This window comes from Dermacentor albipictus, chromosome 7 (assembly GCF_038994185.2).
Source record: "Dermacentor albipictus isolate Rhodes 1998 colony chromosome 7, USDA_Dalb.pri_finalv2, whole genome shotgun sequence".
Classification (NCBI taxonomy): domain Eukaryota; kingdom Metazoa; phylum Arthropoda; class Arachnida; order Ixodida; family Ixodidae; genus Dermacentor; species Dermacentor albipictus.
This window is the reverse complement of record NC_091827.1, coordinates 60431689-60447871: the sequence shown is the minus strand read 5'-3', so window position 1 is coordinate 60447871 and position 16183 is coordinate 60431689. Positions and strand designations below refer to the sequence as shown.

The window sequence follows — 16183 nt, the reverse complement described above, 5'->3', positions numbered from 1 at the left end:
TCGGCGCAATAGGAAGATCGAAGACATGTTGGTTGGTCTACGCAAAAGTCAGCCAACAGCACTCCCCAGTAATAAAAGCACGCTGTCGCCCCAGGTGCAAAACCTGTAAGCACATTCAAACGGGCATTAAAATTAAAAGCACCGAAAGTAGTTATACTCACGATCTCAAATCTACCTTCATTGTACAAGTTCGGATGTGATTTATATGCTTGAACGTTCCTACGATAAGAAACAATGTATCGGTGAAAGAGGACAATCAGTGAAAGTCAAATTAAATGGGCATCGTGCGGACAAAGCTAAACTTCCCAAAGCCGTCGCCAAGCATTTCCACCAACCAGATCATCCCTTTGATTAACCTAAACACTACACCTTACAAATTTTCGTTCTGAACGAAAAAGCAAATGTAGATAATTATACGTTATCCATAAGGTCAACACATTGCAACCAAAAGGCATGAACGTTCAAAAGGGAACTTTAGAATCTAATCGCTATGCTAAATTTCGAGATATACACAACAACACTTTGCTTGGTTTGTTAGATTTTTTTTCTTTTTCTTAATTTTTTTCGTTTATTTTTTTTCCAGCCAGCGTGTCAGACGCCGTTGACACGTGCTTGGCATTTGGCCGTGTCACTGTTCACGTGCACAGCGCTCCTTTATTCTGAATTAGACACGCTGACACACCTTCACCCGTTGCCGCACCGACCCGCCTTACACCCTCTCTGCTTTAGAAGAACCCCTCCTATATATATACTGTGGTGAGGATAGCATACGGCGCCTTCAAGAAGACAAGTCCACTTGTGGGAACGTTGGCTCATGCTTTCACCTTGTTCTCGTTTTGCTCATCGTCTTGAATTTCCATCTGCCGCCTTCCCCGTGTTTTATCTGCAGCTTAGAAACACTGACAGACAACAGAAAATGTCAAATGAACAGGTGATATTGCAATAGCGAAAGCTACCCATAACACTTAGCCATAAAATATAAAATAGTGATGGTTTCCTGAAAAGGAAACGTTGGCTTGGAAGTAGTCAAGGCACATCTGGATAAGGCTGTGCTTATCTGAAAGTTTTCCACATGGATGGGTGTGAACATTATAAATGTGTGAACTAGTGCTTTGAAAAATGCTACAGGTATGTAGGTGAGTATCGGTGAAAGTGACTCGTTAAATATGAGCGAGTGCACACAAAATATTGGTTAGCTAGAGCAAGTGTCTCACAATCTGTTCCTGAGAACTAAGCAATGGTGTCAGAGAAATCGTACCAAGCTGATCTGGCAGGAATACTGTGGGGCTGTCAAAGAACGTAGCAGCAGTGCTGTGTCCTAAAGATAATGCAGAAGCAATGTTATTGCAAATCAGTTCTGTAGAAATTCACGAACTAGAGGAAGCTTCATGAAAATGAAAAAAAATGCACCCCGCAGTAGCATGAAGCTCCGAAGGGAATTTGTAGCTTTGTGCTGCTGTAAGGTGGAGGACAATTTTTTCCTTTCAACAACAATTAAGACTGAACAACAGTGACACACGAGGATGGCAAACAAGAAAAAACTTGCCCTGTCTATGAAGTATCTGACTCAAAGCCTGCAAAGCTTCTGACCCACTGACACCAGATAGCCTGTCACTAGATTCTGCAATGACAACACACCAAGTCCTTAAATATTACTTTCGTACATTACAAAGTAAACATATCAATGCAACAACTTGCAATGGCATGGCTTATTAACTTCTTTTGGAATTCGAACAAGTAATCCACTCGCGAGCAAACTTTCTCATTGCCTTGAACAGCATTCACAACATTCTTCTTCTGCCTTGTCCCATAATGGAGCCAAGAGCCCATGATATGTTAATGTTACAAGCTCCCCCACCTTTTTCTTCCCTTTCTTCTGCGCTTGGTCCCTTTCGCTTCGCCCCAGAATTAAGGTCCCATCAAAGCGCGGTGTACAATTGCTGCAAGCATTCAAATGGGACGTAAGATGTGCCCCTGTTTGAGCATTACTGTTTGCTTTTCTGGCATGTTTCCTGAGTCACTCATTGATGCATCACCAGGTCTGACCGACGTACGTCTTTCCACATGATAAAGGTAGGGCATAAACAACTCCGGTTGCATAGGGAACGTATGCTATGCCATGCCTAATTTGGCAGCCTCGCCTGTTATCACTGCATGCGTGGGCACAGTTTCGCGAGCTTATTCAGAGCAGAAAAATCCAGAGGGACACCGTGCCAACCTGCAACCTTTTTAAGGTTGTGGGAAACCTTATGTATATAAGGCACCAGCACAGGTCTGAACGCTTCACGTTCTGTCGTCTAACTCGTACTCGGCTTTCTGATTTTCAACCAGTGCAACAGACTTTCGGCTATATCTGTCAAAGGTGTCATAGGGAACCCTGTTGTCGAAAGGGTTCCCTATGACACCCTGTTGCCGGCGAACTTGATCATCAAAACTTGCTTCCATTTTATTGCACACAAGATTTATTGAGAGCTGATTCCATGCATTTGGATGCTATGCCTCCTGTGACAATGCTTGAATGCTCCGACTTGGAAGACAAAAGTTCCTTTTGTGCCCGAGGAATGTAAACCCAACAAACATGGCGTTCGCAGAACTCTAGGTTAAGATCTAGGAAGTGCAAATGATTATCGTGGGGTAGTTCGTGGGTAAATCTTAGGTAAAACTAACCACATTGATTAAAAACACCTAAACCCTCATTAAGAGTATCCAGCTAGGAAGAGTCACACGCTAAAAACACTAAAAACTCGTCGACGTATCTAAAAACCTTTAAAACATTTCCTTCTTTAATTGTGCACCACGCTTTCATGAGACCTTGATTCTGTGGCGAAGCAAAAGCGAGCAAGCGCAATTAGCACTAAAGCTTATCACATAAAGAAAAAAGCAGATCATTGTGTCAGTTACTCATCCTTATCTCTTTACGCTGTCGAGTGTCAGTTTTTAAGCTCACATGTCTGTTAACCGCCTGGCATAAGGGATGTGTTCATTTTGATTACGTTTGCGCATGTGTGGCCATGGAGCATAAGGGTGTCCCACATAACTTGAGCCAAGAATTTAAATATGAAAGGGGCGTCAAAGCGAACTGAAATGAACGCATAGTATTCACAATAGCCTATAGTAACTCAAAGAATTTTTTTGTTTCACCATTATTCACTAATTATTTAGATTATTTACAAATTTTTAATTATTGGCTGATTACCTTAAGTACTACACACCGATTTGTAGAGCACCTTCAGAAACCACCGATCGAGTTGTTTCCTTTGTAATACATCTCACGTAGTCCTTTTTTCCGGGTTGCAAAGAAAGCCCGCGAAATATGAAAAAAAAAGCCACGTGATGGAGCGCTTGCGCAGTGGTATCGTGCTGCTCTCAAGCGTGCGTTCGATGAACAACGTCGGCTCGTCGTCGGGTGACGGGGAAAATGCATGCTGCTGGCCGAGCGCTGCCGATGAGATAAAGAACTCCCTTCTGCTTCCTCATCGCCAGTCACAATGCAATCGACCTTGTTCACCGAACGCACGCTTGAGAGCAGCACAATACCTCCGTGAAAGCGCTCCGTGATGTGGCTTTTTCACATTTTGCGGGCTTTCTTTGCAAACCGGAAAAATGAACTACGTTAAACGTATCGGAAAGGAAACAACTCGATCCGTGGTTTTTTTTAAAAATCTGCGTATCGTACTTGGGGTCCTCAGCCAATAATTAGAAAGTTGGGTAATTAAACTCCAATAATTAGTCAGTAATGGGGAAAACAAGAAACTGTCAGTTACTTTTGGCTACTGCGAATAGCATGCATTTAGTTCAATTCGGTTCAGACATGCCTTCCATTTTTAAATTCTTGGCTCAAGTTATGTAGGACATCCTGTATATGTGTGTCGTGGCAGTGAATAAATGTAGTTGTCAGTAGCGCTTCTGTGACTGTCCCTCTCATTTTGTGGTCGGTCTGGTTTTCTCTGTTCTCTTTTAATGGACATGCACCAACTCGCACCTACAGAAGTTTTACCCAAGTTCTACCTTATTATGATGCAATAAATTTAAACTCTGGTAAATATTTCCATGCAAGCGGCTCCAGATGGAAACTTTTTAAATGCAAATAACAAGTAGCCTATAAATAGATCTATGCAAGCCAGTGGCATATAGAAAATGCCTTATGAATCTTCCGTGACGCACGTTCCTCCACAGCGTCATTTGAAGCCACAGCTGCAGTGGTTCCTGAAGATCATACAAACGATAGGTTATTCCAATGTGGAAGAAGTATACTAGCACTGATAGAGTTATAAAAGTTAAGTTAATTTGAATGTCCTTGAAAATTTTAAAACCACATATGCGCACAAAATATTTCCTCACCCACAAGCTGTGGGCTCCTCTCAGAGCTCGCGTGGGAATGTGGTCTGTTGCGAGAGTGTAGGCCTGAGTCTGCAATGATAATGTGCATACAACAGCGTTTCTACTACCTTCAACACGATATCAATCAAACAGACAATAAATGTAGTACCTTGCAAGCAACATGAAAAATAAATTGCTTTTTGGCTGTCATAGTGACAAAAATGCAAATTCCAATTCTGGACATGTTGTAGAGCGTACATCGGCGGACAGCTTTCTGTGGCAATGAAGGGAAAGTTACGGGCACGAGGCTGCTCCACATGTATTACGGTGCCAAATAGTCCACCAGCGTTCGACAGTGTTTCTGGTTGCTCGGAACAGGTGCCGAATTGACACAGCTTCACGTGCGACCGTTTCCCATTTGCCCAGACGCGGAAGGGAAAAGCCGCAACATAAGTAAGCGTTTACATCCAGTGGTGTGTTTTATCTTATTTAACTGTTGCTAATAATGTGTTTATGCTTTCTCTTCCCTAGCTTAAACTAATGTGGCTGAAAACATGGAACTCTTTTCAGAAGTGCTCTCACTTGTGCGTAATTTGCCTCCGTAGCTTTCCCTTCATTGTTCCAGAATGTTCTCCACGAGTATAGCACATAGAACTCTACAGCATAATTCTGGGGCCCTGAGTTATTGTTTATAAAATGTAGAAAGAACAGAAATGGCTTGTGATGGTAATAAAGGGGTGATATCGGCTCACTGACCTCCAGCGGAGCAGTCAATCTTCCCACCTTTCGTCCAGGCCCCTACCACAGAAAAACACGCGGTCGGTTGATACATGGCGGTGCCGCACATACCCTCACCAACGTTCAATAGCATACCTTAATTTCAATTCTACACCGTCGCGGCTAACACACCCTTGGTCATTGCCTCGCCCGCCCGCCTTAAGCCCTCTCCCCTTTATAAGAACCCTACTTATATATACCATGCCGAGAAAAGCATATGTCGCCTTGAAGAAGACAAATCCACTTGTCTAAATTCTGCCAACCGCTTTTACATTGTTCTCGTTTTGCTCATCTTGAATTTCCATCTCCCACCTTCCCCGTATTTTAAACGATTAAACACTCTGATCGGCAAGCTTTCTGTTGCACTAAAGAAAATAGGTACCATGAAAATTGGTTGTCATTCCCTTTAACAGGCCTTAAACGCTTTATTATTTTGTAATTGCAGCTCACATACTTTTATCAACACTGAAAGCAGGGAAAATGGCTTTTTGTTTTTCTTGACTAGCTTCTAATATCATATTGAGCTTTCAATTTCAAGATAGTAATAATAATTGAAAGCTAGCATTATACTGTTCCGAGAACATTGGAATGAAAAGTGCAAAATAAAAAGAAATTGACACAGTCCGGCAATACTTCACTCAAGCACTCTGTAAGCTATATGCAAACATAATTGATATGCTCAAACGAAGAGTTATTGCAGCTTTGCTTCTACAGTACACTCTCTCAACCATGTTTTTCTGTACAACAAATTGCACATTGCATTGCATGTGCAATGAAATTTGGCATGACATGATGGTCAATATGTTCAATGCACATACTCAATCAAGCGGACCAAGCAGTATGTGTCCCAGTGTGATCCGATACATAAGTGCCAGAAAAGAAGTGTTGGGTAATCATACTTTCCCTTTCCCTACATTGAGGTTCTTTGTTTTTCTAGGCCTTTTGGTTAGGAACAATTGCATTTCCCGCTATGTTTCTCCACAGCCCCAGAAAGCAGCGACGTTTGAGCACAGAAGTGAAATAGTATTGCATAATGCATACACAGCACTGACAGAATAGATTACAACTTTTCCTCTTTTTGGTATCTTGCAATACAAATGTAACATTACAACACAGCTTGCACTTAAGTCTTCCCTAATCTTGTTAGGCCTGATATCCAACTATTGACAAGTATTGGAATTATATACAAGTGAATAATAACAAAACTGGAATTGCGCATGTGTGATGCCAAGTGAAGCCAGTAATTGAAAGATGAGGGTAAAGTACCAAGGTATACTTTTAACTTCCCAAAACGCTAAATGCTTCTCTCCAAATCTTAAGGCTCACATAATAATTATACTTTTCAGATTACCAAATTTTCCTGTTTCACGGGATTGCTCATCCAGTGAGTTAAAATTCGGCACAATTGACATTTTAAACCCCAATGATGTCCAACTGTACGAACTTACACTTGCAGTGATCTCCGCTTGCAAGCAATTGGGTCGCATTGAAAGCTCCCATTGGACTCAATGTTTTGTTAAATTTAGCCTTTTCGGCAACCGAATACCACTATCCACCGACACAGTACCGTTCGTTTAACAGCTTACCTGGCATATGGTGTACCTTGGCTTTATAGTGTCCACCGGAGACACTGTAGTCGCCGGTCCACCATGCTTCGCATGATTCGGCGCCGTCAAAATCGGAAACGCTTGTCGGATTAAAGTCTCTTACCGGGTCGATAAACTTCAGTTTTCGAGTCGACCTGGTACTGCACGTACCAGCGTTCCGTCGGGGAAAGCACACTAGAAGATCATGACGAATGTGCTTTGTAGAAATTCGTGCAGAGAAACAAAACAAATGAACACGCAGCGTCGAGCTATGGATACGACTTCAGGGCAAGCGATCAAATCCGAACAATTACAATCGCGCTCCTAGTGGTCGTTGATCACTCGCCGTGGTTGCTCAGTGGCTATGGTGTTGGGCTGCTGAGCACGAGGTCACGGAATCGAATCCCGGCCCCCATTTCGATAGGGGCGAAAACACCCGTGTACTTAGATTTAGGCGCACGTTAAAGATCCCCAGGCGGTCGAAATTGCCGGAGTCCTCCACTACGGCGTGCCTCATAATCAGAAAGGGATTTTGGCACGTAAAACCCCATAATTCAATTCAATTAGTGGTCGTTGATCTATATAAACGAAACTTAAAACACCAAAAAGATCAGCATTTTAAAATCGTATAATCATACACCACTTTATTTTTTTACATTTACACGCTGGATTTAGTTCTCTGCATCGGAGAGACCACAAAGACAGAGTGTTGTACTAAGGCAGAATGCTGGTCTAGCTGGAATAAATGAAACACACTACAGAGCACTGTAAATTGTATAGTGTGTTGTTGTGCGTGCAAGACCCCCGCTCCCCATCCACCCAACAAGATAAGAGAAAATATTTTCACCACTGAAATAAATTAGAGCGAGTTGGTATGGACTCATGTCGCTGAAATTGCAGGTGTGCCAACACAGGCATGAGTAACGAAAACGGCAAGACTGACGCGGGCGTTAGGCTCATGATTTTCATCCTCCTGGCCATTTCGACCTTTAGTTTCGGGTTTGCATGTCTGTCCTGCGTTGTCATACAACTTTTTCCTTTCCTCCATGTAACTAGTCCTCCAGCACATCCTCATGAAACGAGCGATGCAGCTGGCATCAAATGGCGCCACTTCTTTCAGTCGTGGCTAGTATCCTGGCCGTAAATGCGTCAGCATACGGTATACCACCGTAAACGCGTCAGCATACCCAAAACTGTATCATCCAGAGCCTGGCGTTCAGCACCTTAGCGCAAAAGATTGCAGCTTGCAGCTTGCACGGTCATGCAGAAACATGACGTTTCTTGCAAGAATCTTTGCTTCTGAGTGATTCAAGTGTATGGATATGTATTGAAAGAAACTATGAAAAGCAAGCGTGTGCCTATGGCTTGTGTGAGAAAGTACCAGGAACTTTCATCCTGTCCCACCCTGACCCACCGGGCAGGTGGTATCTCCTGCCAGCGCCTCATCACTGCTCGTCCGCATGCCGGACGGTAACCACGTGGCACCGGCACGCCGACCATGTTAGGCCTCGCCTCGGTACCTGGCTTGCTCCCTCGGCTGCCACTTCAGACGCACAGCCCGCAAGGGGACCAACGGCAGTAGCAGTCGCTGCCAGTGAAGCACGGCCCACCTCGGAGGCGGCAAGCGTTGCGACTTGTGCGGCGCCCGTCGGGCCGGTGTCAAGTGCGGCGCCACTCCCCAGGCCAGCCACTGCAGACCCTGCGGATGGAGCGAGGCTGGCTCAGGCCGCACCCAGCGTTGCCAAACACGGCCCGTTGACACCGGTGCCCAGGCGGAGTAGTTGACCATGTAGGCCGCCGGACCGTTACTCGCCTCGAAAACAGGCGTCGTCAACCCGGCTGGCGCGGCGACAGAGCCTCAACCAGCCATGAAATCCTTTTATACATTGAGCCTGGACGTATATTGTTTGTAGTGAACAAACTGGGGGTAAGGGATGTGACAAGCATGTGACGGCCCCTGGGCATAATCTTCGTTCAACCGCCAAGCTCGGTGGTTCGCCTGGCTCGGTGGCCTGCCAGGCTCAGTGGCAAACATGGATGCCCGCACCAAATAAACACCGACGAGCGCTGCTGCTCGCGGTGAGTCATCGTTCACCACCAGCATGCTGTGGAGCGTCTCTGTGACGGGAGGTGCCTGGAGCCCCCCTCGTCTACGAACCCGGGCGGGTCGTGAGACCTGGGGTTACTTAACGTGCACCTGAACCTAAGTATACGAGTGTTTCTGAAATTTTTGCTCATCGAAATGAAGCCATACGCGCATACATACGCGCATACATACGCGCATATACATACGCGCACATCAGCACCCGCCACGGCGGGTGCTGATGTGCGCGTATGTATATATATATATATATATATATATATATATATATATATATCCCCACAACGCCCAACGTATATATATATATATATATATATATATATATATATATATATATATATATATATATATATGTATATATATATACATACAAAAGAGCACTTCGATGTTTGAGTTTACGAGGATTCGTACCCACTTTAGGCAGTGTTACAGGACATTAGAACATAGAAAAGAGAGAAAAGGAGAGAACAGACAGGAACAGTATGTCCCGCCATTCCCCTTACTAGAATGCGTTAGCATTCCTTGATTACTTCACAGACACTCCGCAGCTATCTATCCGTGTATTATTGTGTCTAACCACTTTCCCGACTACTTAGGTCACTGGGCAGTGAATGGTCGAATGGGTAGTGCATCGGGCTGCGGCAACTGGTTTCGAAACCAAGCAGTGGACCAACCTCTCTCCCTGAGCGTGTGCCAATGTTCACATAAGTGCAGCTCCTCAACTAACCTCTTTAACGACGACATGGACCATTGTAGATGCGGGACTAAGTAGGCACCGCTATTCGAAGAAACAGATTTTACGCCCGCTCGGAGTACAGCGCATGTGCCACTCAGTCTGTGCCGCCCTTCACTGAACGCCTTTGACGGTGTGGCTAACTAGGCCACTGGTAATGTGTCGCTCTAGAATGCAAAAAAAAAACAGTGCTCTTTAACTTCATAGCCAATGCTGGGCTGAATCGATCCTACGTCACACGGTTTCCTCAAGGACAGCAATTCGATGTTTTAGCAGACTGGATCAGAAATGGACTGGGTAAAGGCCGCTTTTCAATGAACGCCTTTCATGCCCCCGCTTTAGCGGGCTGCGCTACGAAGGCGTTAGGCATCTGCTGCTCTCCAATGAACCTCTCGCCTAGTTGCGTTAATGAGTACGTGCTAGACTGTGCGGCAAGCCAGGGAGCAATGCTACGCTTTCGCAGGCAACCGTGCACCAGGCTCCTTATCTCGGAGGCCATGCGTGGACTCGTCCAGAAAGAAGAGCAATGGAGGAGCTCGTTTGCTACATGACGCGTTTCTCAGGCGCCATGTATTTCAGAGACCACGTGCAGGCTTCGAGGTGGGGGTGATAGATGGCACCGTGTGTTCTTAGCGAAGTTCGAAAGAGGATCCCCGCTGCAGTACATGCCTCATACATGCCTCGTTGTGACTGCGGCAATGCGTCGTGTCCCTGCATTGATTCCATGCTAACGCATTACCATCGGCAGGGATCGTAAAATGGGTTCTGCCGCAATTTATTTTATACTCATCTCGTCGCCCCACTAAGATCGGCTATTAATAATCTATTGCATATCCGGCAAAAATGGTTTTCCAATATGCCCACCCTGCAAGGTAATTCTGACCACCCGCACTTGAAATATGGTGTAAATATTTGATACAACGTGAACGGGTTCGACTTACCATGTTGGTGGTAACCACGTGGAAAGAAAGGGGAACATTGAGAACGTAATTTAAGACTACACAAATGGAGATGTCTCCAAGAGCTATAGCACTAGGAGAGAGTACAGGATACTCTTTCTTCGCCCTGACTACCTTATTGTCCCATGACTCTCGGTCCATACTAGAGACTTCCGAGAACGATGGATGCGTGTAGCCTGCTTATATCCTTGCGCCGGTACATGGTGAATGCTACGCGCTCTAAAACCACACGCAAGAAATATGCTCCCTTAAATTTTCAGTCGTTAACTCCCAACAGCTCGGTGCAGGTGTCTCTTGTCCACTAGAACCAGACATCTTCCACCTTGAAAAGCAGTGCCAGCCTCGCAGATTTGAGAACCATGCCTGTCCTTACCACACTCTAATTGCCCGTCTTGGAAGTCGAGGCATACTCCATCTTTAGCACTACATTCTGTGAATGGCTGACAGACGACCAACGACAGCGCGATAGCGGACCATGGATGGATGAATTAACGGATTGGTGGTTGTATGGAAGGATCGTTCCCAGTGATCTAACACAAATTTTCCTGGCTGATGAGTGACTGCCCCAGGTGCTGTACCGTGCCTGTAGCGCCAGTGGCTGTTTAACGACACTGTCTGCGTGTTTTCCTGTAGTGACCTGTTCGTATGTTCTGTGCTAGTTGATATATTTTGCTTGCTTTTTTATTGATGTATTGCGTATTCTTGTCTGAGTAATGCATTTTGGACATTGGAGTAACCTTCTCTAAAGAAGTCATCCTTCCCACTGCTTGTTGTTATGGTTGATGCCATTAAGATCTGGCACATACTCAGGAGTGCGGTTCGGCCGAGGTTGACAAGGTCATCATAATGCAAGTCCTTGCGTCCTGTTAACTTGCCGGTGGATGCTACCAATATTTACCTAAGAATGGTTATAAATTCAAAAGAAAGTTAACATGAGAATCATCATGCTAGTTTTCGACAATTCGCTAAGTAGAAAAAAATCACGTGTTGTCGCCGTCGTCACCGTTGTCGTTGTCATCATAGAGATCATCACCATCATCATCCTTTCTATTGCAAGAGAATGAGATCTCACAGAAATCTGGAATTGCCCTTGCCTTCCACCAGCTGACCACATCTTCCGTCTGTAAATTTCCTAATTTCTTCACACCACCTAATCCTCTGACGCGCTCGATTGCGCTTTCGTTTCATTGGAACTCATTCCGTAACTGCCACTGACCGCCGGTTATCTCCTCTACACACTACTTGCTGCAACGATGTACTCAATAATAAAGGAAGTAACCGAGCTCCATTTGCTCCTCAGTATAGTTCCAAATGTTTTGCAAAATTTTCAGCAGACCTCCCCTTGCATTCTTCGATTTAATGATTTTATCTGCACTCTTCTATTTGACGGCCGACTTCATTTTCCATACTCGGTAGTGGGTAAGCGCTATGGTTTGGGGCTCAAGCACCTCTCGTGCTTCACGGGACGCGCGCAAATTCCAAAATAAAAAGGCCACTACCGGATTCGTTTCAGTGTCCACGACGGTTGGCCCCCATCGAGTTCGAGAGAGACCTTTGCCCATCTGATTCATCAAGAAACCTGAAAACATGGGTAAGCATGCAAATGCGTTCCTCGCTCTTGTGTAGCATCCTTCCTGCCCAATGTCGGGCAGATATGCGTACCCGATTGGAGCATGGACAATAACCGTTATTAGATCTCGTGTTCGCCGTTTTGGGTTACAGCGACTTCAATTGGTCTCGTGTCGTGTAATAACGACTTTAATTGGCGACTTAGGAATTTAAAGAAAAGAAAAATTGTTCCCGATGTTACATCACCCAGCACATATATTGGAGGAGCTACACGATTCCCTCGCCTACTGTTTTCTTTGCCTAAGCAAATTAACATCTTTACATAAGGAGTATAAAATGTTAGACACTGGCAATAAGGTTGATTGTGTATTTGCTGAAAATCAGTAGTCTCCTCTTTTGACAACATAAAGGCTGGAAGAGGGGGTCTCGAAGTGCTCAAGAACTAAAATAGGAAAACTGCGTTTATTACATTTATATTAGCGAGCCGTATTCAGAAGTTATCAATCTGCTTGCACAATTAGCAAGATTGCGCGCAGCCCCATTTATATTCCGCCATTTTAAACAAAAATGTGGGCCGATATAGCGTAAAACTATTCCAATTCGCTTTTATTCCAAATTAGCCATTAGACCTCCGTGATAGGTAAGAATGATTCGAGTCCAGCCCATATGCGTGGGTGCCACTTCCATATGGGGACAGCCCGTAAACTTTTGACCTAACACGGAGGGCTAATGGCCTATTTGGGATAAAAATGCATTGCAATAGTTTTACGTTAAACAGGCTATGGTGAAGTCAAGGACAAGCTCTACATAATGACATTAAATTGGGAGGCCCTGGTACGAGGTTTTATTCTGTATGTGCTGGACCAATTTGAAATTTCACAATTTTACTAGGATAAAGTGTGGTAAGAGAACTTAGAAATGCTCGTATCGATTGACTATCTAGGAACAAGAAGTGAATTTAGATAACTGCAGTAATTACGTGCATAATTAAGAAACGTGCTCGTTAGCTGGAGGCCATCAATGTGCGTACCACTTACCAAGCGTAAGGTCTGTCTGACATATGTGAAGAGGTGTCGCTGTCTGCCGGATTCTTGTGGAACTACCGTTCGGGTGGGCATTGCTCGTTGCCACGTCTGCCCGCTAGTAGTGTGTGGACGTACGTGTATGACCTACGTGTCTTCACGTTGTCTGTTTATTCCTTCGTTCCAGTGCGCCCATAATTAGCTTGTCTTGCTTGTTCGGCGTTGAGCAGAAGCAGCGAGTCTTTTAATAATTTCGCCGATTTTCTTTGCCCAGTGCAACCCGTGTTATATCTTGCCATCCTCTCTTGGTCACAGACAGTCCAGATTTATTGCGATTAGCATTCTTTGGGAAATCCGTTCGTTCTTCTTCATACGTACGTACCTGACCACTTTCACGCCAGGTTGGGTCACTGGGTCTGAATGGGTAGAGTGTCCAGCTGCTGTGCTGAGAAAAATGGAATTGGTCTGCAAACCAACCGGTCGACCAGATTTGGTCACTAGGTATGCTCCGCTCTTCAACGATCCTCAATAACGCCAACTTCGGTCACTGGATATCTGTCGCTGGGTAGGTAGTTGCTCTTGAATGAACTCTTTGACACCAGCCTGGGTTATGCGTTAGTGCCACTGGGTATGTGGTACTCTTCAATGAACCTCCTCGAGGATGAACTTAAGCATTCTTATGCATAGCTTATGTATAGTGCAGGGCACTCGGCCTTACCTATACATTGATCTCAAGATTATTGTTCATAATGGTTACGTGTCCAGCTTTAACTGTGTCTGGCCCATTCTTTAGATGCGTCGGACGCAATTTATAGAATTCGGTTTTGATGTCGCAATAGAGGATGTATTTTGTCTTGAGAAATTATTATAAGTGATTAGGCGCGGTTAAAAAACTCACACTAGCAATAAGAAAGTGTCGATACAGAAAATTCTTTCTTTTGCGCAGCGTAATTTTCCTGTTTTCAAACTGTTCTTCAGAACATTATGCTTTCTTAATTCGAACATATTACAGTGAGGTGCAGTATTTTACTATTTTACAACAGTCAGCGCGCTTCATTAGGGGAGTACCTGTCTAAATCACTAACAGCCAAACGTACGCCATCTTTAAATTGCCGTGCGTATATAAAACGGGCCACCTTTTGGAATAATTTCAGCGATAGTGCTGCAGCATATTCTAGATCGCTCTAGTGCCTAACAGTGCCGACACACACACACATATGATGCATCCACGGCGCTCACGTCAGCAGCATTGTTTTGAAGTATACTAAAAAAAAGGATACCAAACAATATCAAGCGACATTTGCTACTCTGTCAGTTGTGTTAAAGTCATTTTTACAGGCGTCCATAAGGGTTATCTGGGATTTACGGCACTTAGTTGCGTCGTAAATTTATCGGTAAGCTGCAGAAAGGCAGCTATGTATTTTAATGATCATCGCATTGGTCCACTCAACACGGACTAGCGGAAAGCAGTCTCTGGTCGCTTCAGATCTATCCAATAGAAAATATATGGTATCATCGACTGCTTTCTACCGTGTCCCATATCTGTTTCCAGCGACGTGAAGTCTTCTCGAGAGGGAAACCTGAGAGAGAGAGAAAGAGAGAGAGAGCCTGCGCCAGCCTAGCGTTCAGCTGCTCCCAGAGCAATCTGAGTAACCACGTGATCGAGACTCTATCGGACCTCGCTAGCGCTCCCAGATCGAGAGTGAGAGCGCCCACCGAGCGGCTTCCAGTTGGAGCACGGCGCTTTGGATGAACCGGACGAAATGTGTATCTCACGTGCTCGATTTTTACCTGCCGAATGTAAGCCGCACAGCAAAAGTGCTCTAGAGCTCTTGAAACGGACCACTGCTCCATCTTTGCTTTGTACGACCTCGCGCTAACAACGTCTTTGCCTTCACTAAACTGTTTCTTTTTTGAGGACTCATGATGCTGTTCACTGAAGCAGCTGGTACCATTTGTAGTCATGCCCTTCTTCGTACTCACAGCTTATTACCCAGAACAAGCATACCCGGAAGCGGCAGCGTACCCGGAGTACTCTGCATTCCAGGAGTTTTCGGAGGTCGACAACCAGTACGGTAAGCGAGAAGTTAGGCGTTCGAAGGATCAGGCGCCGTATTCACAAAGCTCTTCATTGGGGAGCGCTTTTTGCCGTTGGCCTACTGCCTTTACCACTAATATATCTAGCCATCAGGATTCGGTAGAGTTTTGTCTTACGAACAATACGAACGGAAGAACTTTTCCTTTGAGTACGGGCGTGCAGCCTGTATTCACAGAATTCCGCGAGTCAACCAACCCCTTGGCTTCCCGTTGAGAGAACTGTCATACACGCTTGCTCTGTGGAACCAGCTAGCTTTTATATGAAACTGACTCGAGCCAACTTTACTGGGTTCATGTAAACGTAACTAAGACGTTACAGACTCTTTTTCCGCTTCCATTTCGCCGTCGGCGATCCTTCGGATGGGAAAGATTTTCTTTAGTGAACATTTCTTCGCGCTGTTAGATAGTATTGACAACGAACTTCAAACTGCTCATTTGCATTACAGGCATAAGTTGCTACGCTATTTACGCATATGTGCGCATATTACTCCCTCTGTAAACGTTCACCACATTGGGTGTCGATTAGTGAAAGTAACACCTCTATAACCAATTGTCGTGACGTCACTCTAATGGATGTAGTATTATAATTTTGGTGCGAAAAAAAAAGAAAGCCTTCCTCTATTAGGCGCAAAGATGTATGCTTCCCCATTGTGTTTTTTACTCACCTGTGCTTCTTCTTTTTTTCTTTTTACATCAGGTGCTCCCCAACTTTCGGGGTATACCGCATGTAAGAATTTGTCTATAAATGATTGTGCAAAACATTTCGGAGTAGTCGTTCTACATTGGCGGAATGATACACTCACTCAATCACAGTAAGAAATAAAAAAGAGCAGAAATAAAGAAAAAGAAGGGAAAACAGCAGAATTCATCGAATAATTTTGTCGGCTCTGGACTCATTTACTGCGACAGCAGCAGTGTCCCACGAAAAAAAAAGCAACACCTTATTCGTTTGTTAGTTTTGATTGTCTGCTTCTTTATCATAAAATAACGTCCACCGAATGTAGAGCTAGAAGAGACCC

The 16183-nt window shown here is 44.7% G+C and overlaps 1 long non-coding RNA gene across 1 annotated transcript; it reads left to right on the top strand.

The window, feature by feature from the left end:
- Positions 1–11929: 11929 nt before the first annotated feature.
- Positions 11930–15986, top strand: LOC135912635 (uncharacterized). Its single transcript, XR_010567739.2, has 3 exons — positions 11930–12067; positions 15053–15142; positions 15862–15986. It is a non-coding gene; the product is annotated as an uncharacterized lncRNA (long non-coding RNA).
- Positions 15987–16183: the final 197 nt, after the last annotated feature.